Source organism: Sorex araneus, chromosome X (genome assembly GCF_027595985.1).
Source record: "Sorex araneus isolate mSorAra2 chromosome X, mSorAra2.pri, whole genome shotgun sequence".
Lineage (NCBI taxonomy): Eukaryota > Metazoa > Chordata > Mammalia > Eulipotyphla > Soricidae > Sorex > Sorex araneus.
In genome coordinates this window covers 220,347,810-220,371,768 of record NC_073313.1, presented here as the reverse complement: position 1 = coordinate 220,371,768, position 23,959 = coordinate 220,347,810, and the positions used below count along the sequence as shown (strand labels likewise).

At 35.8% G+C, this 23,959-nt stretch overlaps 1 non-coding gene across 1 annotated transcript; it reads left to right on the top strand.

The window, feature by feature from the left end:
* Nucleotides 1–4,941: 4,941 nt before the first annotated feature.
* On the top strand, nucleotides 4,942–5,048 carry LOC129400409 (U6 spliceosomal RNA). The gene has a single exon (XR_008627652.1). It is a non-coding gene; the product is annotated as a U6 spliceosomal RNA (small nuclear RNA).
* The last annotated feature ends 18,911 nt before the right edge of the window (nucleotides 5,049–23,959 follow it).

Below are 23,959 nucleotides of genomic sequence, written 5' to 3'. Positions count from 1 at the left end.
AACTATCTCAGAAACGTTTGTTTGTCTGCTTTGGGCCCCACCTGGCGATGCTCAGGGGTTACTCTGATTACGTGTTCAGGAATTACTCCTGGTGGTACTCAGGAAAACATAGGTGATATCAGGGACCAAACCTAGGTCAGCTACATGCAAGACAAGCCCTAGTCACTGTTCTGTTGCTTGAGCCCCACAGGGACATTTTTAAACAACAAATTTTACTGAGTAAAAGATAGAATGAAATGTAAGCCAACAAAGTATAGTTTCGAACACACCATATTTACAAAATAAGATCAAGCTTTCTTCCCATAAAATCCAGGTTATATTACATGTAATAATTATTGGGGTGGCCCACCAGAAACAAATTTTTACCACATGCATAAAATTCGAAATAGTTTAGCCCTCCTTTGCTCTTCCTTCTGGCTTGCTCTGTTCCATAAAACCATACAAGCCAGAGCATTCTCCCTCTTTTCATACACAGAGTGTGTGTATCTAATGTTCATTTTACATGCACAAATCTTTGCAGTGCCTCAGATTAATATCTCAAACAAGCATAACTCCCAGATTTCTGACTTGACAGGAAATATTGATGAATTGGTCAAGATGAAAAGAGAGATGTTTTGAAAAGAATTTGACATATGTCAGAGACTTTCAAATATAATGCTTAATTCAGTCTATAACCACCTTAATAGAAAGCCTGTTAGTTCAATTTAAAAGGTAAAAAATATGAAGACTTATTTAAAAATCTGGTACATTTCAAAATGTGTACAGGCACAAACTAGAGACATCCTGAAATACTTTTTTGTTTCTCTTTTAAAATTAAGCATTGCAAGATTTCCCTTTAAGTTAACTACTGTGAAAACTAATTGATATTTATAAAACCAAAACTGTCAAGTAAATAGTGTCATTAAACTTCTGACTGACCCCATAACCTATTGGGAGTGTTTTGTTAATTTAATTTTAAGAAATTGCTCTTCTGATTTTTATGTAATAATTACTCTTTAGAAAAAGAAAACTAATCAAATTATATTTGTTTTGTGAATGTGAGAGAATGAGACCTGAAAATTTCCCATCCTGTGTTGCCTATTTCCTGAGAATGGTTGAACAAGAGGAGACTAGAGATTTAGTGGAAACATCCAATTTCTTCTGCTTCACAGATGAGAAAACTGAGCTCATTTGTTTGAAAACTGAACTGGGTGTGTAAGGAACCTTGGTGAATCATGTGGTCTGCCATTGGAAATCTGCAACTATTATTCAGCTTCCCTCTCAGCAGCCCCTGCAAACATTGTAATTGCTTTTTCTAGAAAAATAATCTTTCCAGCGTCCAGATAACAAACTAGAACACAAAGAAAGATTCAAGTACAAGGAGGAGGAAGGAGTGGGGCTGTTAATAGCCTCCTCCTTCCTCCAGTGGGTTTAAAACTCTTTGTTTTCATTCAGATTTCAGTGCACAGAGATGGAATGAATGTGAAGATCATGCTGTTTTACCTCCTGGTTGCTCAAAAATTAGAAAATTATTTCCTCTCCCAAGGTGCTGCTGAACTACTGCTAGATCAGAGTCACTTTGACCTACACTTTTCAGTTTGCCATTACACTCATACTCTGTAAAATGGCTGCCTAAGTACTTTGTTGTAGCTCTGTTTTCTCAGACTGGGCCTTCTTGGAGAGGGAAAAAAAAAAACAAAAAACATGTCTTCTCCAGGGATTTGCATCTATATGCCACAAGACATGGGAAAAATCACATAGCACTTGTCATTTGCCTTGGAAATTGTATCCTTCACGTCTTAAATATCTATTGGGCTTTTTTGCTTTTGGTTTTTTATTTCAGGTCTCTGTGACAAATTGGAGTTAAGCTATTTTAGGCATCAAACTACCATGACACCCAGAAATCTCTGATGTGTTTGTAGATATTTATATATGTCATCTGTGTTAAGACAGAAAAATCACGGTATTGGTGATTACTTAATATAACTCATAACGAGTGCTACATATCAGAGCTCCAGAGAGAGAGAGAGAGAACTAGAGAGAGATTTAAACAGAGATTGATTTTTAGGAGTTGATTCCCATGATGGTGGGGTCTGGGTTGCTTCAAATTCACAAAGGCTGACAAGCAAAGTGGGAACTCAGAGTTGAGGTAGCTGTCTTCATCCCAAAGCTTAAAGTCAGTCATCTGTACACTCAGGTAAGTCATCTGGAAATTCAGGTGAGCAGTCTAAAAGAGACTTCCTCTTTTTTCAGAAAATCTCTGTCTTTGCCCTTGAGGCTTCAGCTGATTAGATAGGCCGCCCATATTAGATAAAATGGCCTGCTTTACACACAGTATATAGATATAAATGTTAATTGTATCCAAAATATACCATCAAACAACACCTGGTCTGGAATTTGACCAATAAACTTAGCACCATACCCTAATCACCTTGTCACATTAAATTAACCATCAAACTATAGAGTTGTAACTTTAAACGAAGGAGTAATTACTTAATATTGTAATAAGAGACATTCTAAGTTTTTAAAAGCATCACTGAGAGCTGACAGACACAATTTATTTCATGTTGATTTATCTGAGTGACTAATTCTGATGATATTCATGTAATATATTATCCAAAATAAAATAATTTTATTTTAACAGAAGAATAATCAGTTTTAGCTTGGAATTTGATGTCAGGATATGAAAAAGAGTCAGAGACAAGAAGAAAGGTTTTAACAGAAACTAAAATTTTATTCTATGCTAACATTTCAGTTTATCATTTATATTTTGAAAATAATCAAATGTACATAAGGAAATCAGAAATTTTAAGAGGTAAATTCAGCATCAATACATTCTAGGAACTACATGCTTTAAAGTAAATACCAAATAAACTAATTCTGTAAAAGTAAAATCACATCAGGAAATAGAACTTTTCCTCAATATATACTTTGTAAAACTGTTCCTCATTTAAAAGAGGGAAAAAACAAAAGAACAATAATAATGTGCCTAATTTCCATAATCAGATTCATGGTTATGTGACTATGAGGGAGGAATCTTACAGGTACTTTTTTTAAAAAACTATTAACAGTATCAGATAGCTTCACTCTTCTTTAGAACTTTTGTCCCTCTGTGAGGTTTAGTCCAGTTTTACAAGAAAAGCCACCAGATATATGAAACTGTGTGTTTTACTCTAGAGTCCTGAATGCAGAGAATATAGAATGTAGCAATAACCTCTTTTTTCTTAATCAAGTTTTATACATCCCCATTCCTATGAATTATTTCAGATACTTAGAAATAACTTTGCAACTACCATCCACATGCTAAATGGTTAAAAATTTTTACTGTCTCAGAAAGTATTGGTGGATACAAAGAAAACTCCTTTTACATCTTCTTTAATTTTATCCTGAAACAGTTATTCCCTCCAAAAACCTTCCTCCTTTTCAGAGGTTAAAATTATATTACTAGATTATACAAGCTTAATCTCTTGGTTTCTTATCACTTTTACCATATATTTGAATTTATAATTATATATATATATATGTTTTCCACTGTACTGATCAAAATTGCAAGTATTATTTTACATTATTTAAATTTTGTATGTATACTTGCAACTTAATTTTTTCTTAACCATATGCTTTCAAAACGTTAATGCATGTATGCCCATTCATTTATTTTAAATGTTGGATAATGTTCCGCTTTTTAAACACACCATAAAACATAGTTCCAACTTATTTCAAAACAATTCTAGGAAATAGCAGCCTAAAAAAGGCAGAGACATCCATAGATATAAGAGCTAAAATAGACTTCTAGCTAAAAATGGTAAAAAGAGACAGAAAGGAACATAACAGTATTAAACAATGAATATGTCAAGAAGAAATAAATTCATATATGCAACAAATGAAGGAGCATCAAAATATTCAGAACAGTAATTAACAGCCCTTAAACTAGACATTAACTATTGGGACTTTGACATCCCCACTTAGGCCAATTCACAGATCAATCAGACTGCAAGCCAACAAGGAAACATTTTAAAATGAGGAATTATACCAGTTGGGCCTAATAAACATATAGATGACACTCCACTCCACCCAAAACTGAATACACATTCTTCTCAAGGTCAATTAGGGAACATTCTCCAGATCTGACCCAAGTTGGGACATAAAACTTAAGTGTCAATAAATTCATAAATATTCAAATGAAATATTGAGTATTTTTTTCTAATAACAATGATGTAAAACAACAAATCAACCATACACACAAAACTAGAAAAATCTCAGATGTGTAAATTAAACACACTAATAACTATTGGGTAGATGAGGAAACCAAAGGAGATTTTTTAAATACCTTTGGCTGGAAAGATAAGACACTTGAAGAGATAAGGTGCTTGCCTTGTATGCAGTGAACTCCAGTTTGAAGCCCTCTTCCAAAATGATCCTTTAAATCTATATTTTACATTGAATTAATAATTTACAGTTATAAAGATGTGTCTCTAGAGATATTTGTGTACTGAATTTTCCCAAAGAATCTAATCTGATTCTATTGTGGCTTAGTTTAATAGGTTCACAGTTTCTGCTGTCATTATTACCCTTTGTGATTTTTGTGGGAGGAGAGGGGCGGGTCAGTGCTACACCCAACTATGCTTAGGGTTTACTCTAGCCCCTGGACTCAGGGATCACTCTTAGCAGGCCTCAGGAGACCCTATATGGTGCTAGGTCAGACCCATACAGAGCAAGTCTCATACCAGCTGAACTATCACTCCAGCCCAATGTTGTTCGAACTTGACTTAAGAGTTTAAGCAGGGGCTGGAGTGATAGCACAGCGGGTAGGGCCTTTGCCTTGCACACGGCAGACCGGGGTTCCATTCCCAGCATCCCATATGGTCCCCTGAGCACCGCCAGGAGTGATTCCTGAGTGAAGAGCCAGGAGTAACCACTGTGCATCGCTGGGTGTGACCCAAAAAAAAAAAAAGAGTTTAAGCAGTGCTCACTTCGGCAGCACATATACTAAAATTGGAATGATACAGAGAAGATTAGCATGGCCCCTGCACAAGGATGACACGCAAATTCCTGAAGCGTTCCATATTTAAAAAAAAAAATTAAGCAGCATTTGAATTTGTTTTCTAACTTTTATCATGCAGAAATTTAAGACTTTTTTTTCTCCAAGTGTAAATTTTTTTTGCTATAAGATGTACGACTATTGTTTAGAAGGCTAAATAGTTTGAATTTTTAATAAAATTTTTGTCTTTTAACTATAAAATCATAAGAAACATGTTTTATATATTTTTCAGTATTATTACAGGATATCTGTTAACAGCTCATACATAAAGGGTTTCCATCAAAAACAATTTTTGAAGATATTTTCTGGATAGAATTCTGCTGCTAGTCAAGTTGAAGCAAGCAAGCGAGAGAGAAAGTTAAGAAAGTAAGAAAAAAGAGAGAGGAAGGAAGGAAGGAAGGAAGGAAGGAAGGAAGGAAGGAAGGAAGGAAGGAAGGAAGGAAGGAAGGAAGGAAGGAAGGAAGGAAGGAAGGAAGGAAGGAAGGTTTGAACATTAAATAACCCATGTATCAAATAAATTTCAAAGGAACAAAAACACACCTTAACAATATAAGGAATGGAAAGTGGATGTTGTTACAGACTCCAATAATATTGAAGAATAATTAAGGAATTCTGCAAAGTTATGTTCATGATTTTGACAGATTAAATAAAATGGATCACTTCCTTGAATAACAATAACTAAAAGTCACTAGTAGACCATCTATATCTGCATCTATTAGAAAAGTGAATTTGTGATTTGAAACCTTCCTTGCTTGTCTCAGATGGGCTTCACTACTGAATTAAAGCGAGTATCTAGCAAAGAAGTAAGGTTAGTGCCACAGAAAAGGTAAGGGGTTGAGGAAGTGATTCACAACTCACCCTATGAAAGCAGCATTTACCTTAATATCACAGGAGTCAAAGCTTTGACAATGAAACTACAGAGCGTGATCCCTTAGGAACATAAATGGGAAAGTTCCCCAATACTATAGTCTAAATGTGGTTCCCCCCCACCCACCAAATTTCTGTGTTGAAATCATAATCCCCTCTCCACCAAAGGTAATGGTGTTAGGAGATAAAAACTTTTGGGAGATGATTAGGTCATGAGGGTGGAGCCTGAAGAAAGAGACATGCTCTCATGAAGGACTCCAACAGCGCTGCCTAGCTCCTTTCCCAAGGGGAAGACACAGTGACAAGTACCTTGTGTGAACCAGGAAGTTGCCTCTAACCAGATGAAATTCATTAACAGAGTGATTGTGAACTTCCCCATCTCCAGCAGTATAAAAAATTTCTATTATCAACTACTAAGTATTGTGTGTGTGAGGGTGTGGTATTTTGTTATAGAATTTGAACAAATTGAATATCAGATTGAAACAAATATACAGGCCTGGCATCAGTGCACTAATTCAATCCCACATGATCTTCAGAACACCACTGGGTACAGCTCTAGGGAACACTGAGCACCAGGTGTCCTGGGTAATCCCTGACACCATAGGACTCAGAGCAGCACGGCATTCAGGAGCCCTAGCTTTTTTGTGTTTGCTTGTCTTTGGTGTGTGTGTGTGTGTGTGTGTGTGTGTGTGTGTGTGTGTGTGTGTGTGTGTGCGCGCGCGCGCAGGGCGGGGAGGGCGGCGGTGTGGGGCACAAGGTGCAAGGTGTCTCACTATCCTGTGTTCAGGGCTTACTTCTAACTCTGTCTCTGTGCTCATGGTGATGTGGGGTGGCGGGTGAGGAGGTCTGAGTGTGGTACCAGGATCAAACCTGGGTTTGCCGAGTGCAAGACAAATGTCTTACTCTCTTATCCACTGCACTCTTTCTCTGCCATAGCCCTGACATTAAATAGCTCATTTAGAATTTCACAGGTGCCACCCTGGGAACTCATGAGTAATATTTGGGAAATACCACTCTACATTATACACACACACACACACACAGACACATACACGAAAGGCTGATTAGATGCCAGTTGCATACCTATCATATCATTTTTAAATAATTACAATGCCAAGTATTAACATGGATACAAGGCAATAGAAACTCTCATACATAACTAATGGAAATGTAAAATGCACAGTCACTTTAGATAGTTGCTTTGTACAGTTAAATATGCATGTACCACGCAAACCAGCAATACCACACTTTGGTATTTATGCAAGTGAAATGAAACCCAACATTCACAAGAATACTACAATAATTTTAAAGGAATTTTCCTAGTGCCACCAGAAACAAAGAACAGCATATCTATCTCCAAACTGGCAGATTAATTGAGATATATTCATACAATGAAATGCTACTTAGTTATGAAAAGGAACAAACTAATGATATGTGGAATAAGTTGATTTATCTCAAGTATATTATGATGTCTCAAAGACATCATACTGTTATAATCACATACATATTACCTTCCAGGAAAGACAAACTACATAAATTGAAAACTAATACATAGTTGCCAGATATTAATTATTGGGGGAAGTATTATGTGTAAAACAAGTAACTTTTTTAATTGAATCACCATTAGATACAGTTACAAAACCTTTATGATTGAGTTTCAATCATACAATGATTGAATACCGATCCCTCTACCACCCCGCATTTTCTACCAACAATGTCTCCAGTATTCCTCCCGTCACCCCCTCCCCATTCTACCCAAAAACAAGTAACTTTTAGAAGTGACTGAAGGACTCTTGTGGTAGTGTCTGTATGTAATGCGCATATATCAAAATTCACAGAACTAACTAAAAGTAAACTTTGTTACCATAGTAGCCCACAATTCCTTGTCTTGAAAGCAATCCCAAGAACTCATAAATATTTAATAAAAAATATGCACCCCTATGTTCATTGCAGCACTGTTTATAATAACCAGGATTAGGAAAGAAACAAAGTGTGCAACAACAGATGAGTGAATGTATAATCATGTGGGAGAAAGAGGAAAAGTCTCTTGACTTTTGCTACAAAATGGGTGGAACTAGAGGGTCTCATGTTACATAAAATATAACACAGGAGAGAGAAAATATCAGATTGGCTCACTCAAGAGTTATATAGAAATATAAAGCAAGGGAATGGGCAAAAGAAATAAAAACAGATCTTTAGACAACAAAAGTTAACTAACCTAGCAGCTTGCAGGGGAGGGGTTGATAGGAGGGATCCAATAGACTATAGTGGAGGAATAGGAGCATTTTGGTAGTGGTTGTGGTAAACACATTTACACTATTGTAAACCACTGTTATATAACTAAAACAAATGCAACTTATAGTCTTAAAATGCTTTTAAGGGGCTGGAGCAATAGCACAGCGGGTAGGGCGTTTGCTTTGCACACGGCCGACCCGGGTTCAATTCCCAGCATCCCATATGGTCTCCTGAGCACCGCCAGGGGTAATTCCTGAGTGCAGAGCCAGGAGTGACCCCTGTGCATCGCCGGGTGTGACCCAAAAAAAAAATGTTTTTAAACATTGTTGTATATGTACATGAACTTAATATATTCACTCTTCCTTCTAACCTTCACTGAATTTCTTTATTAGAGTAAATGATAAAATATCAATAGTAGTCATAAAATCATATGCTGAAGTGCCTGGTTGCATACAGAAGCCGTAGTTCGAACCCCAGATCTCATAGACCCCAAGTACCATCAGCAGTGACCCCCCAGTACAAAGCTAGGATAAGCACATAAGCATCGCTGGGTATGCCCCCAACACCAGAAAAGAAAAATGTAATAAACATTTAAAATTCATGTTCTAAATATCTAAATAGAAGGTTTCAACCTCTGTTATTTCATCACTGGACTTCTCTCAAATTCAGTTTGGCAAAGTAACTTTGAAATTAACACAAAAAATTGCTAAAGGAAAAATTGGGATCATCTGACTCATTTCACTTGTGACTTAAAGTGTATTTGAACCCATATTTCCAGAGGCAGAAAATTTCAAAGTATTACAAATCAACTTAAGTGAATTGTTTCAGTTTGCTTTTGCTTTTGAGTTGAATATGGGAAAACTAGGTAGAGAGAAAAAAATGAGGAAAAAGAATGTAGATTTTTAAACAAAACACTTAAATTGATAAAAATGGTTTTTATATCAAAACTTTGGAAGTGATTTCAAAAGAACACAAGATCCATAAGATTTTATAAATAATATTTTTAATTAAGGCATTTATTTAATTTCCTTTTTGATTTCTTATGTCTAAATTTTGAGTATTATTTCACACCAGAGTTCTGAAAGTTTACACTTCCAAACTATCTTTAGAGAAAAACTTATGTAAATTTTAGACATCTGTTATTAGTAAACCAGAGCTTTGACTTAATTGACATTAACAAAAATACCAACAACATTCAACTAATCGTGAATGCACTTATTAATATCACGCATTTCAAAATATGGCTAGCATATTATCAAGCTTTTCTTATCATTCTCAAATTATTGTTGAATATCAGTTCTTTGCTTCATATGAATTATTTTTAACATAAAAGACATTCAAAGAGGATTGAAGAATGTTATGCTATGTTATCCTTAATGCTTGATATAGTCAAAGGAGAAATAAGGTTTTATAATTTAATTTGCAACTATTAAAAACATTAGTACAATAAAGGAATGGTTTTTGGCATACTGTATGACTGAAACACAGTCATGAACAATTTCATAACTATGTATCTCATGGTGATTCAATAAAAAAAGGGGAGGAGAAGGAAAAAAGAAAAAAAACATTAATTCAACAATTAATTTTATTTGTCCATTCTAGTCTTTACTAAAACTAGTAGTTTCCTATTCTAGTCTTTAGCCCTGCTATCTCCTGATTCTATGATTAATATTTTGTTTCCTTCCTATTTGTCTTCTATATCTTTTCCTATTCAGTTATTTTTGAAGGTCAGCTTCAAGGCCAACACATCATGGTGTTGTACAAAAATCTCTTTTCAACAGATTCCTCTCCTTTTAAAGAATAGTGCTTTTAATGACTAGCTGACAATGTACAAGTGCCAATTCAGCTGTGATTGGAGTAAAGCTGACTAAAGTATTTTTCTCTAGGAAATATGTGTGTTTTATTTTTAAATGAAAACTATGTTTTATGGGTCCCTAAAAATAAAGTCTTCCAAGGATAATCAAAACACTTTTAAGAAGTGTTTATGAAGTCTCTAAGGAGATCACAGGGACATGTATAATCATCCTAGCTTCTCTGTGATATTCTCTGAAGAGGCATTTTTCAGTGTCCTTTATTCATAAATAAGTAAGCAACAACTTACAATGTCGGAAGAAGAGTCATGTCCATTCCCGAGTACAGGTACAGACTTGTTTTTCCTAGAGAAGTGCCACGCGTGAAAATAGGGTCTTCGTTAACTATTCACCATATTCTATGTTCTTAGCTATACACCTGAGTGCACCTCTTCCCTCTGTCCAATCATGTCATCTGGTTATTTTAATATGATGTCACAAGTGGGGGGGAAATATATCCACAGATAGTTTTGCCCATTTTTCCAACAACATTCACAAGAAATGGGGATTCAAATAGGTCTTTCTATTTTAACTATCTGTGCTTCACTGGCAAGCAAACCACTTACCAACTGAAAAACAGACAACTAAGCACAGTATACAAAAGGAAATAGTTCATTCCCAAAATGAAAGCCTAGCCTAAAACATAAAAAGTCCAGTAATACTATAGAAATATCATTAAATTCTTGCTCAATGATAATAAGCATTTGTAAACACAAAGTAAATGTGAATGAAAATTAGCATCATGACATCAGAGCATACGTCTGGCATGAACATGTCCTGAATTCAACCTCAAGCTCTTTTTTATGAGCACTGCCCGGTAAGGCCCTAGTGTTCCCCGGCACTGCTGTGCTCCATAGAGCAGCATTTCTGAACCCAAACAATGCAACATCAGAGCAGGTTGGCTAAGCATTATGAAGAATGGTCCCTGACCTCACTGAGCATTACTTTTAATTTATTCATGCCAAAGGAGAAAAATTGGAAGTTTTACCAAAGGTTTAAAACTTAACTTTGTTTACATGCTTTGAAAGAATACTAAAAGTTATATATAAGAGTTTTAAATCTCTCATTATAAAGTAAATAGAACAGCTGCTATTCAAATGCTAGTTAATTTCACTTTTTTATATTTTAATGTGCTTTCAATTAAAAAAATAATATGCAATACTTTAGCAAAACACAACTGAAAATATGTTAAGGAGTTAAATAATGTACTTTAAAAGTCTGATTTATTATTGTATACACAAAATATACAAAATAGTGAGAAAGAACATTTCCTATATATATTTACTTAACCAGAAACTAAGGGAGTCTTTATTTGTACCGTTTGAGATTGAAACCATCCAGTGAACTTCAGAGTAACAATAGAAAGAATGGGACTCTTCCTTTAAAGATAATTTTCTTACACCAGGAAATTAAATGTTTCTCCTGGCAACAAGTAAAGTACAGAGGAATGTAGGCTCACACGTATACCTCTTCAAAGTTAATCACAAACCGGGGTTACCCAAGGTTCAGACAAAAGGGAGGGAGGATAATCTGAACCCTAGATATTATTTTACCATATAAGACATTTTAGAAGTATTAGCTAAAGTATATTTGTTCTCCTAGTAGGGTTTTATGAAATAAGAAAAACAATAAACTATTATATGTAAAAAGGAAGGAAAGAACTAGCATCTGTCTTAAAGATGTACCAGATTATATTTTATGTTTGAAATTGAACTATAGATATACATATATGTACATATATACACATACACATGTGTATTGTATATATATAATTAGATCATTTAACTGATAGCATACCAAAATAGTTTCAATAAATAATCATCTAAATTCTCATCTAATACAGTTTTATGAAGAAGAAAGATCAACAGACTTAAAACCAAAATCAAGTAAGTGAATGTGTTCATTGCTTTGTCAGCTCATAACTTTTCTGTTTGTCCCAGTTTTTCACTTATAAAATCCAGATAATAACTAACACTTTACAAAGTTTCTATGAGAGCTGATGTAATAAGACATGTGAGAGGACTCTATAAACTTCCTACTATACAAAGTTAAATAGCATTATTAGTCATATCTGTAAATCATAAAGGGAAATAGTTAAAAATTTATCCTCAAAGATCCATGGAATCTTAGAGGATGCACCTTGTACACAGATTATACCCCTGTCTCCTCAGAACCAAACTGAGTAAATATTTCATTGTTCTAGAATCCAGTATAACTCTCAGCCGCTGTTGCCCACACAGGCAGCAAAGTAACACTAGCCCTAGAGAGACATCTGGTGTTTGAAATTACAGAAAAACCTTTATGGACTGAAAATATTTTCTTATAGGTTGAAATATTCCACAACTAAATAAAGCCATACAAAAGTTAAAATAGTGTAATAACATTGCAACCTAATTTCAAACTCTTGGAAATATGTAAAATTTTTGTTTAAATTTTCAATTTATGTACAGATGTCTTTATTTAGACTCAGAAATCAAGAAAGGTGATTCCAGGACTCTCTTTACAAGGACAATATCCACAAAGAATGTGCCCTTGACAGCTATTGCCCCACCCCTGCAATATTTTTTATAATGAAAACCAGTAGAAAATGTTACTTTACCTTTTATTATTTTACTTTTTAATATGATAAAATTTGTTAATGTAATTTCAGTAAACAGAGAATTTTTTCTTCAAGGTATCCATCAACATATTTTCTACATATTCTCCACAAAACAAATCTTTGATATGTCCAGAAGTTTATAAGAAGCCAATTTATATTTTTCATTATCATTGAAACCATATTTCATTATTCAAAACTCATTGACAATATACATTGTTCTCATTTACCTTGTTCTCCACTGGACTTTGGTCATGTAATCATCATAGTTATGATTCAAAAATCACTATCATAATTACTTATAATTATGAGATGAAAGAATGAAACTCATTCACTATGTCTGTAAGAGATATTCAAACTTGGAAAACAAGTTACCATACATACTGGACAGATTTGTTACTGGTTATTATGGTTATTATGGGACATTGTTAAAGAAGACAATCAAGGAATACTTGAAATACTGAATGAAATTTGCAACAAAAAAAGCATACTTTTAGCCTCAAAATTTCAGGGATAAAATGACAGGGTGAAATGTGCAACGCACTTACAATCAGTTCCTGTTTTTAGTTCTATCATTTACCAGCGGTGCTGTCTTAGTCACAGAACTTACACTCTATATGCCCCCATCTCTTTAGGGTATAATGAAATGTCACTGTCACTGTCATTCCGTTGCTCATCGATTTGTTCAAGCGGGCACCAGTAATGTTTCTCATTGAGAGACTTATTGTTACTGTGTTTGGCATATCGAATACCCGCGGGTAGCTTGCCAGGCTCTGCCACTCGGGCTCGATACTCCCAGTAGCTTGCCGGGCTCTCCGAGAGGGGCGGAGGAATCGAACTCAGGTCGGCCATGTGAAAGGCGAAAGTCCAACCGCAGTGCTATCGCTCCAGCCCAGGATATAATGAAATCTAACTCATATTTGATACTAAAGTTGCTGAAACTTAGAAAGCACTATGAAAACTTCCACTGTATCACTGTCACTGTCATCCCATTGCTCATCAATTTGCTTGAGTGGGCACTAGTACATCTCCATTGTGAGACCTGTTGTTACTGATTTTGGCATATCTAATACACCAGGGGTAGCTTGCCAGGCTCTGCCGAGAGGGCGAGATACTCCAGGTAGCTTGCCGGGCTCTAGAGAGCCTGGAGAAATCAAACCTGGGTCAGCTGTGTACAAGGCAAATGCCCTACCTGCTGTGCTATCTCTCTAGCCCATGAAAACTTTATTTCTAAAAACTTATTTTAAAAAAAAAACAAATGGATTGAAACATTTTGTTCTAGAAATTAAAAAATTTAAAACATTGTGTATTTTTTTAATTCACATGTGCACGAGGACTAAAATTGGTGAGTAAACTTTCTCTTAGTGCATGTAATTTATTGTTTTCTTGCTATTTGAGGGGTTTTGTTTGTTTGTCTGGGGATCTTACCCTGCGGTTCTCACAGCTTACTTCTGGCTCAGCACTCAGGGATAATTCCTGCAGGTGTGAAGGAGTATATGGGATGCTGAGGATTGAACCAGGGTCTGCTGAGTGTGTCCACCGCATACAAGGCAAACTCTGTACTATCATTCTGGTCTCTAGCACATGTAATTCTTATAATATCTGGTCACAACTTTTGAAAGAACCCTAGGTGTTAGAAAGCTACAAAGGTAAAATAAGCTTGATGAGCTTATTTCCATCTATGGAACTTTAAAGCTGCTAAAACTCTTGAACTAGTCACTTAAGTAACTGAACTTTTAGTAATTTTGTCTCAAGAACGCTTACATGGAGAAAATAAATTTATGACAACCTTTAATTTAATTTTTAAAAAATGTTTTCTAAAAAATTTCCTTGGTTCTACCTTTCCAATCAGAATATCAAGTGTAAGTTTTTAGTATCCCTCCATTGTTTTAGTCCATCCATATAATTACAGACTGAAATATTGACCATAGGTTAAATGAATTGCCCACAGTTTCACATGATTTTGATTCTTGATTTAAGGATATTTTCATTACATAGTTTTTCATTACATAGTTTTCCTCCCTATTCAGATTGATTTTTTTTAAGTAAGCTGTTTTAAAATTATATATCCACAGAAACAATCCCCTAAAAAATAGTCTTGTTTATATACTTATCACCGAGATTTTCTCACCAATGCTCTTTATGTAACTCTAAAGCAGAGACAAAATCAGAGAACTGATACTGGTACGATACTAATATAATATTAATTTGTCTATAAATAGGACTATATATTACCATTCATTACATTATTTATTCCTCATAGTGTATGCATGCTTGTGCATATGTGTCACTGTCACTGTCATCCCATTGCTAATCGATTTGCTCAAGTGGGCACCAGTAACGTCTCCATTGTGAGACTTGTTTGTTACTGTTTTTGGCATGTTGAACATACCATGGGTAGCTTGCCAAGCTCTGCCATGCGGACGGGATACTCTCAGTAGCTTGCCGGGCTCTCTGAGAGGGGCAGAGGAATCAAACCCAGGTCGGCCGTGTGCAAGGCAAACGCCCTACCGCTGTGCTATTGCTCCAGCCCATGCATATGTGTAGTCCTATAAAATTTCATCACACTTGTAAATGATTTTGCTAATATTATATTAGAAAACACTGATGATAGAAAATAGTTCCTAAATTTTGGGATTATTAATGTCCTTATTTTATGTTATCATGACTCATAAAGCAACTTCAGATAACATCTAAATTTATCCATAAAAAACAATATAATGATCACATAACAAGAAAAGAATATTTATTATAAATTTAAGATTCATGTTAAGATTAAAGGTAATGAGGGGGGCTGGAGCAATAGCATAGCAGGTAGGGCGTTGGCCTTGCACGTAGCCGACCCGGGTTCGATTCCCAGTGTCCCATATGATCCCCTGAGCACCGCCAGGAGTAATTCCTGAGTGCATGAGCCAGGAGTAACCCCTGTGCATCGCCAGGTGTGACCCAAAAAGCAAAAGAAAGAAAGAAAGAAAGAAAGAAAGAAAGAAAGAAAGAAAGAAAGAAAGAAAGAAAGAAAGAAAGAAAGAAAGAAAGAAAGAAAGAAAGAAAGAAAGAAAGAAAGAAAGAAAGAAAGAAAGAAAGAAAGAAAGAAAGAAAGAAAGGTAATGAGGGAAACATAATGATGTCTGAAAAAGAACCATCATTCTTTTTAGATCAAGAATATTTAAGCTGAAAAGCCATATTTTATTTACTTACAGGGTTTTTATCTAATGTATTCATGGTCTTTTTTTTTTTTTGCTTTTTGGGTCACACCCAGAGATGCCCAGGGGTCACTCCTGGCTCTGTACTCAGGAATTACCCCTGGCCATGCTCAGGGGACCATATGAGATGCTGGGAATCGAACCAGGGTTGGCCTCGTGCAAGCCAAACGCCCTACCCGCTATGCTATCACTCCAGCCCCATTTTTTTTTGTTATTCATGGTCTTTAAAATAGTTATTGGCTTATACACTTGGTCTATATTTATATTTAAATGATAAGACAAAGCAGTAAAAAGTACTGCATGTATATGTTAGCAAACATTTAAATATCATTTGAGTTTCAATTCCAGCTCATGAGGAATCAGTTTATTGCCATCTCTAAATACAACTGCAAAAATAAATTTTTAGAACCAGATCTCACAGGCATAAACTTACTTTGTTTGAAAGTACTAGGATCTATGTTGAGAAACTTTGTAATCTACTTTCTCATCATTTCCAGAATATATACAGTTCACAGTGCTGTACACCATGCTGCACATCATATCCCAATGACATTTAGATAACAGAGCTAGAAGTTTGTATTGCTTTACCCCATGATCATAAAAGTTCTCAACACGATAAAAAAAATGTTACAACTATATATGTGGATGGATGCTAGCCACATTTATTGAGTGATTATTTTTCAATATATAAAAATATATATTTATATACCTGAAACTAATATTGCGTGCGAATTGTAACTATTTTTAATACTAAATTTTATGTATTGTGTTTTTATTGTTCTTAAGAAGTATTAATTTATAAGTAAGAAAGTTTTGGTAACATTTCTTATTAGAATTAGTCATAATGCTGATTTTTTTTTTAATTTACTCACTGTAGAGTAAGAGTGGCCACTGATAATACTCTTTACTTGATGAGGGGGAATCATACCTGGAGTGCTCAAGGAAGGGATATTCATGGACCTGTGTTCAGAAGTGACTCTTTGCAATTGTCTGGTGCCAGGGATCAAATGTGGAGCCTGGGATGGAATCAAGGTCAGCTATGCACAAAGCAAGCACTATATCTCCTTTACCAACTCTCAGACTCTATTGAAAATTTTCTTAAACTTAAGTTTATTGTTTTGAGAGGGAAAAAAGGGTTTTCAAAGACTAAACAATAATTTACTAGAAAATTAAAGAATTTAGCCACAATCTTTTCAGTGTCCACATGTTCAAATAGTAAAAGAGACAGGGGCAGACAATTATTTGAGTTCTTATCTCGAGATTTTCAGTGATTATTACTTATCTGAAAAAACACTTCAGTGTAAAATATTAATAGATAATCTGATATTGTTATAAATAAATTTTTCTCTCTTTAATTATTTTTTTACTTTTAATCACTATGAATTACAGGGTTGCATTACAATTCATTATTGAGTTTCAGGCATACAATATTCCACACCAATCTCTTCACCAGTGTCACTTCCTGCTAGTGTACCCAGTTTTCTCCAGCCCCCTAGACTACCTGTAGAGCAGACACTCTCCCCCTCCAACATCATCCTTGTGTTTACTTCCCTAACTTATTCCCTGCCCTGTTCAAGTGGCAGTGGTAGGCCCAGTGGCCCACTGACAAGCTTCCTACTGAAGAACAGTTTTATTTCCTTTAGGACTTTGTTATTCACATACAGAGTTTCTTTATACCCCATGAATGAGAAGGATAATTTTGTCTGCCTCTGTACCTCTGATTAATTTCACTGAACATGATACTCTCCAGATTCATCAGTGTAGCAGAAAATTGCTTGACTTCATCTTTTCTGCCTGCCAAGTAGTATTTCTTTATGTTTTATAAATATATGTGTGTGGATGATACAGTGAGATATATATATATATATATCATCCTGTTGTTCATCAATTTACTTGAGCAGGCGCCAGTAACGTCTCCATTTGTCCCAGCCCTGAGATTTTAGCAGCCTCTCCTTACTCATTTTTCCCAACGATTGGAGGCTCTTTTCAGGGTCAGAGGAACGAGACTGTTATTGTTACTGCATTTGGCATATCGAATACACCATGGGGAGCTTACCAGGCTTCCGTGTGGGTGGGATAATCTCGGTAGATTGTGAGGTATATATATATATATACATATATGTGTGTGTGTGTGTGTGTGTGTGTGTGTGTATATATATATATTCTGAGGTCTTTTGAGGTAACATAATTTACAATAGTACTAACATTAATATATTAGGCATACAACATTACTGCACCACACCAAAGTGGTCTCAGGTCACATGAGCTAACAGGTATCAGAGCACTGATTCATTTATTTTTTATTTCATCACACTCAACATAACATGCCAGCAGTATGCTGAGTCGCCCCAACACTAATCATCAGTATTCCCATAGTGAATCTCTGCAGTGAAATGCATGAATGCTCATTTTAAGGGTATAAGCAATAACAGCTGTCTTCATGTCCATTCAGGTCAGCTTTGTTACAGATGCATCTACAGCAAATGTCTCAGAGCTTTAGGAGTTTTAGAATTGTGTATAAGAGGCTATGAACTCTGATGACAGGGTGTCCACTGAACTTCCAATGATAATAAAAATGCTCTGGTCAAATATTTATTAGCTTCTTTATCCTCTCATCTGTTCTTGTTTCTATATTTTGGCTACTGTGACTAGTGTTGCAATGAACATATAAGTGCAAATGTCAGGGGCTGGAGCGATAGCACAGCGGGTAGGGCGTTTGCCTTGCACGCGGCCGACCCGGGTTCAATTCCCAGCATCCCATATGGTCCCCTGAGCACCGCCAGGAGTAACTCCTGAGTGCAAAGCCAGGAGGTAACCCCTGTGCATTGCCGGGTGTGACCCAAAAAGCAAAAAAAAAAAAAAAAAAGAAGTGCAAATGTCTTTTCTAGATTGTGCTTTTGGACCCTTGGAGTATATTCTCAGGAGTGAGGTTTCTGGGTCATATGGAAACTCAATTATTAGTTTTTTTGAGAAATAATTATTTTGTCATCAAAAAAGACTGGAACAGTCAACATTCCCATCTAGAGTGAATGAGAATTCCTTTTTCCCTGCATTCTCATCAACACTGGTTGCTATTGTTCTTTTTCTCTGGTATGAGATGGTATCTCATTGTTGTTTTGATTTCATTTCCCTGGTGATGAGCAATATAGAGCATATTCTCATGTGCCTTCTGGCCATTGTATCCCTAAACTTCTCTTAGGAAGTTTCACTTTACTTTCACTTTACTTTGATTGCATTCAATATTTCAACAAAAAACTCACTATTATTGTTTGGAGTTTCTCCCCCCAAGCCAGACCTGCTGAAAAGGAAGCATTTGATAATTTGTTTTCCACTGCTGAAAATGAAGAGATATGAGGTCAAGCAGCCGCACTAGCAGCCACACAGTTTTGGATTTCTGTATTTTAGTATATACTGAATTTTTGACCAGATTTTAATGTTAGAGACAATACTACTTCAGGAATTAAGAATGTCTTTATAAGGCCAATAAAAAGGAATAGTTTGATGCCTTGCTAAAAGGAACTTCCAGCATCAGAGGAGGAATTAGTCCTAAATACGGGTGTTATTGGTAGATCCTGATGGTAGAGGAAGCATACATGTAGGAAGGGTTTATTGCAGAAAATTTGGTACCAAAATGATCAGTAAATTATTTCATGGACTGGCCTCCTAAGGCACACTCTGCTTATCTGCAAACCTAAGTCAAAAGTTTCTGGTTAACTATACAATCTGTTATTACCTTAGGTTTTAAAGAGTAGCACAATATAAGGTTAACTGCCCCTATCTAGAAGAGCTTAGTGGTTTATCTAATTTTGAATTCTACTCTTAATTTCTTTAGGGTCAGTGTCACTGTCCACATTGTTAATATCTACTATCTTCTGAGACACAGGATGCCAACTCAGATTTGGCTTCTTCCCGCTAAATTGAGGTGTTGTGGGAGGAGATATAGAATAAAGCAAATTGAACTGATTGGAAAGTTCTATCTTCAGAGATATTCTCCATTCTACCTTCAGCTCCCCTCCCATGAAAGTAAGCCCCACTTAGCAAGGAAAGAATCAAATGCTCACCTGTCTATTGTGTAGTGTGAACTAAAGCATTTTAGTAGTCATGGCATGACAGGCCAGATACATTCCCCCAGCCTCTTGCTGTTTTAGGGAAATATGCCTTTGTGCAAGGACACAAAAGCCTCAGACTATAGTGAAATGTCCTATCATTAGGGGCAGTGAGAAGTCACCACTGAATGTAGGAAAAGGGCCAGGATGGTGGGGCACAGAAGTCTCCAAGGACTAGTGAGCTCCTTGATCGAGGAAAGAAGGACCCACAAGGGTGCCTGCAACTAAGTGCTGGGGCCAGATGTAAAGTCCCAGAGAGTTTAGCAGGGATACTGTGGCAGGTAGAAATTCCTCCCTGGTCTTTCAGAGCTAAATTGCTGCCAAGAGTTTGGAGACATGCTAGTCTCAGACCTCTAGGGAGTTGCATCACAAAAGAGGAACAGATTCTTATGTCTGGTGCTTTGACCAGACAGTCAAGCCCAGAAATTGCAGCAGCTATAGAGTTGCAGACTGAGTCCTCCTCAATTTAGAAATCAAGGGAAGTCTGTTTCCAATCATCTTGGCTGGGAATAAAAAAAAGGGATCCAGAAGCATAGACATTGTGCAAGGAGAAGCAGGTTACCAAGAGAGGGAAAAATAAGGGACTTTGTACAAGTCTGGGCTTCCCCACACAGAGAAGTAGCTGAAGGAAATCCCAGATGGATCTATGTCCCTACATACACTCTAGTTTCTGAAAAGGAAATCATATATCGAAATCCAAAATTAGAACTACTCTACCTCTTACTGGAAAAATAGAGCATATACCAAAAATTAAAAGGTGTGTGGGGAGGAGGGTGAAGGACTAAGTCTATAATGAGAAAAATGTTTCAAATATCAATCAATAACAAATAAATGTGGATCCTGGGACTGGAGAAATTATACAGTTGATAAGGTATTTACCTTACATGCGGAGAACCAGGATTCAATTCTGGACACCCCGTAAGGTCTCCAGAAATGCCAGATATGATCTCTGAGCACAGAACCAGGAGTAATCCTTGAGTACCACAGGGCATGGCCCAAAAATCAAAAAATATAAAAAGAAATGGGATCCTAATTGACAATATATTTTAAATGTTATGAGATCATTGAGACATATCAAATAATACTAGCATTAAGGAAAATATCAACAATGATAGGCACTATGTAATAAGCAAGGGGATATATCCAATAAAAGATCTGCTGTTATTTTGTATGCCCCTGTACAGGTACACCCTAGTATGTAAAACATTAATGCAGACCTAAACCAAAACACAAACAGTAGTAGTAATAGCCCATTCAGAAAATTAACAGGAAAATAATGGTCTTGAGTGAAATAAGTGAAGGATATTGAGAATATATATGTATATATATATGTGCTACAGTGCTATACTATATATAGTATATATAATATATGTGTATGTATATATATACACATATATGTATGTATATAGCACTGTAGCACTGTCGTCTTATTGTTCATCAGTTTGCTTGAGTGGGCACCAGTAACATCTCCGTTGTGAGACTTGTTACTGTTTTTGTCATATCAAATACATCACAGGTAGCTTGCCAGGCTCTGCCATGCGGGCAGGATACTCTCTGTAGCTTGCCAAGCTCTCCGAGAGGGTCAGAGGAATTGAACCCAAGTTGGCCGCGTGCAAGGTAAACACCCTACCCGCTGTACTATCACTCCAGTCCATATATATATATGTATGAAATATGTATTAAAACTTGTATCCATACCCTCCCTAATAAAAAGAATATACACTCTTGTTAAGTACATATGGAACGTTCTTAAGGTAGGTCATATGTTGGAACAAAAAAAAAATCCTCAGTCATTCTTGTTAAATGCATAAGGAATGTTCTCAAGGTTTGTCATATATTGAAACACAAAAAACCCTCAATGAGTATATGCAAAACAAATTCATATTTGGCATTTCTTATGATTAAAAGAATATGAAACTAAAAATTAGTCATACACAATGAGAAATACTGGAATAAAGTGCGGAAATTAAACAAAATTATGGAGACTAAATTTCTGCACAGTTTTTGAGTAAATTCCATGTAGATGCACTATCAAAAATGTGTTACAAATAAGCATATGTCACCTGAACAGTACCTACCTTTCCTACAAGTATATAGATCTGCTATAAAAATGGATCTATATACAATCTTCCTGCAGAGGGAGGTGAATGGAAAAAGAAAAATCTAGATGAGTTTATTTCATTCAGGGGAGTCTTTCTTGTGAATTCTTTTGTTTTGTCTTGCATAGGATTACCACTACACTTTTTCCTTTTGAAGTACCTACATTAAGAACGTGTTTCAAACCTGCAGAGCTGAGAAGTTTTGCCTGCAGCACACTATGTGGTTTCACCTCTTCCTAGTGCTATATTTTTTCAAACCTTTCCTCAAAGGTCTGTGGAGCTTTGGTAGCTTGTCAGCATGTCCTCAAGGACTGTCCTATTATGCTCAGGACTACCATTGTTATTATTATTATTATTAATGTTATAGGCAAATTCTTATCTGAAAATATGTACAGTTGCATGGTAACAATTCAATATTGCAAATCTGGGGCTCCCCACACAGAGGAGTAACTGAAGGGAAGGGGAAGGATTTGTATCCCTGACTGACTGAAGGACAGAATGAGAGACTAATGTGTCCAGGCGTATATGGCAAATAAAGGAGTAAACAAAAGCAGAATCAGAGAGAGAGAGACACCCCATCTGGTTCACTACCTTTATCTTTTCTGAGACCACTTAGGAATAACTGCAGTAATGCTGCTTGTAATAAATAAGCTAGGGAACTAACCGGAAAAGAAAAGAAATATATTGCTAGGAAAACTGAGTATCTTTGGTCCATTTTTGAATAATTTAGGGTCAAATTACTTAACTATTGGACTTATCTGATTTTAAGCTGTGAGTGTTGTCCAGCTCACAGTAATCTCATACAAAATGAGAACCCAGGAAGTACTTCAAGTCATGCAGAATTTCCAATTTTTTTCACCCCTAGTTGAGGAGCAGATGATCAGCATATGCCCAATCATACATGGCCACATATTTAAGAATCTACAAAATAGTCTGACAAACTCTATCACTCCAAAAGTGGCCTCCAAATTCCAACACATCTATTTTAAAGGGTCCAAGACTTCTGAAAAACTGTGAAGGTCCATTTCAGCATTTCTTTCTCTGTAGGAAACTGTAAAATTCCACAGACACACCATACAATGCAGCTCTTGTTTAGAAAAGGAAGAGAAACTGGAGGCATGAGACAATATATTTGTTTTTAGTGTTTCTTACACTCAAATTATTTGACTTCAGACAGCAAGAAGCAAAAAGAGATAACCTTATATGAAGCTCCTCCTAAACTTCAAAACTTTGTTAAGGGTTTGAAGACAGATGGAGGATGTCTGTTGGTTTTGATAAGGAACTGTAAAAGAAAGAACAGAGCCTTAGGAAGTGGAAAGAAATACAAGTGTACTCATTGCCCAACTTAGTAAAACTATGATTAACAGTTATACTATTTGTGTGAGGAGAAAGTTAGCTAAAATTCCTAAATACAGAACATAAATCTTTCTTGTAGCAGCAATTTGAGTTTTAATAGCAGAACAAGCAGATAAGTTGCTTAAGATTTTTATCAATTTTGAAAAGTTATAAATCTTACTTTTACTGGTAAACCTACTTAATCATTGAAAGAGTAAGTCATGAGAAGGGCAAGCTATAAAAATTTTATTAGAGTCCCCTTTGTTAAAGAGAAAAAATGTACTTTCAACAGGGATTATGCCAAGTATGCACTTCAAAGTCAACTTCTCTTTGAAAGAAGTTAGAGATAATTTTTAATCTAATTTTCAAAGATTCTTGGAATTGTTACCATTTCAGTTATTATTCTGTTACAAATATTTATTGAATGGCTGCGATGAACTAGGCATAGGGATTGTAAATAAATATGAGAATGTGTAACTCTCTCATCATCCTGATCTCTAAAATTGTTCAATCCACATTTGCTCTGGCTCTGAATTCTTGCCACAGTTTACTCTAAATTGAGAATTTAGTAGAAAAGAAAATAACAGGATATATTTATTCAGAGAGCTTAGGTAATATATAGAGAGACCCTAACCATAGGACAATCGATAG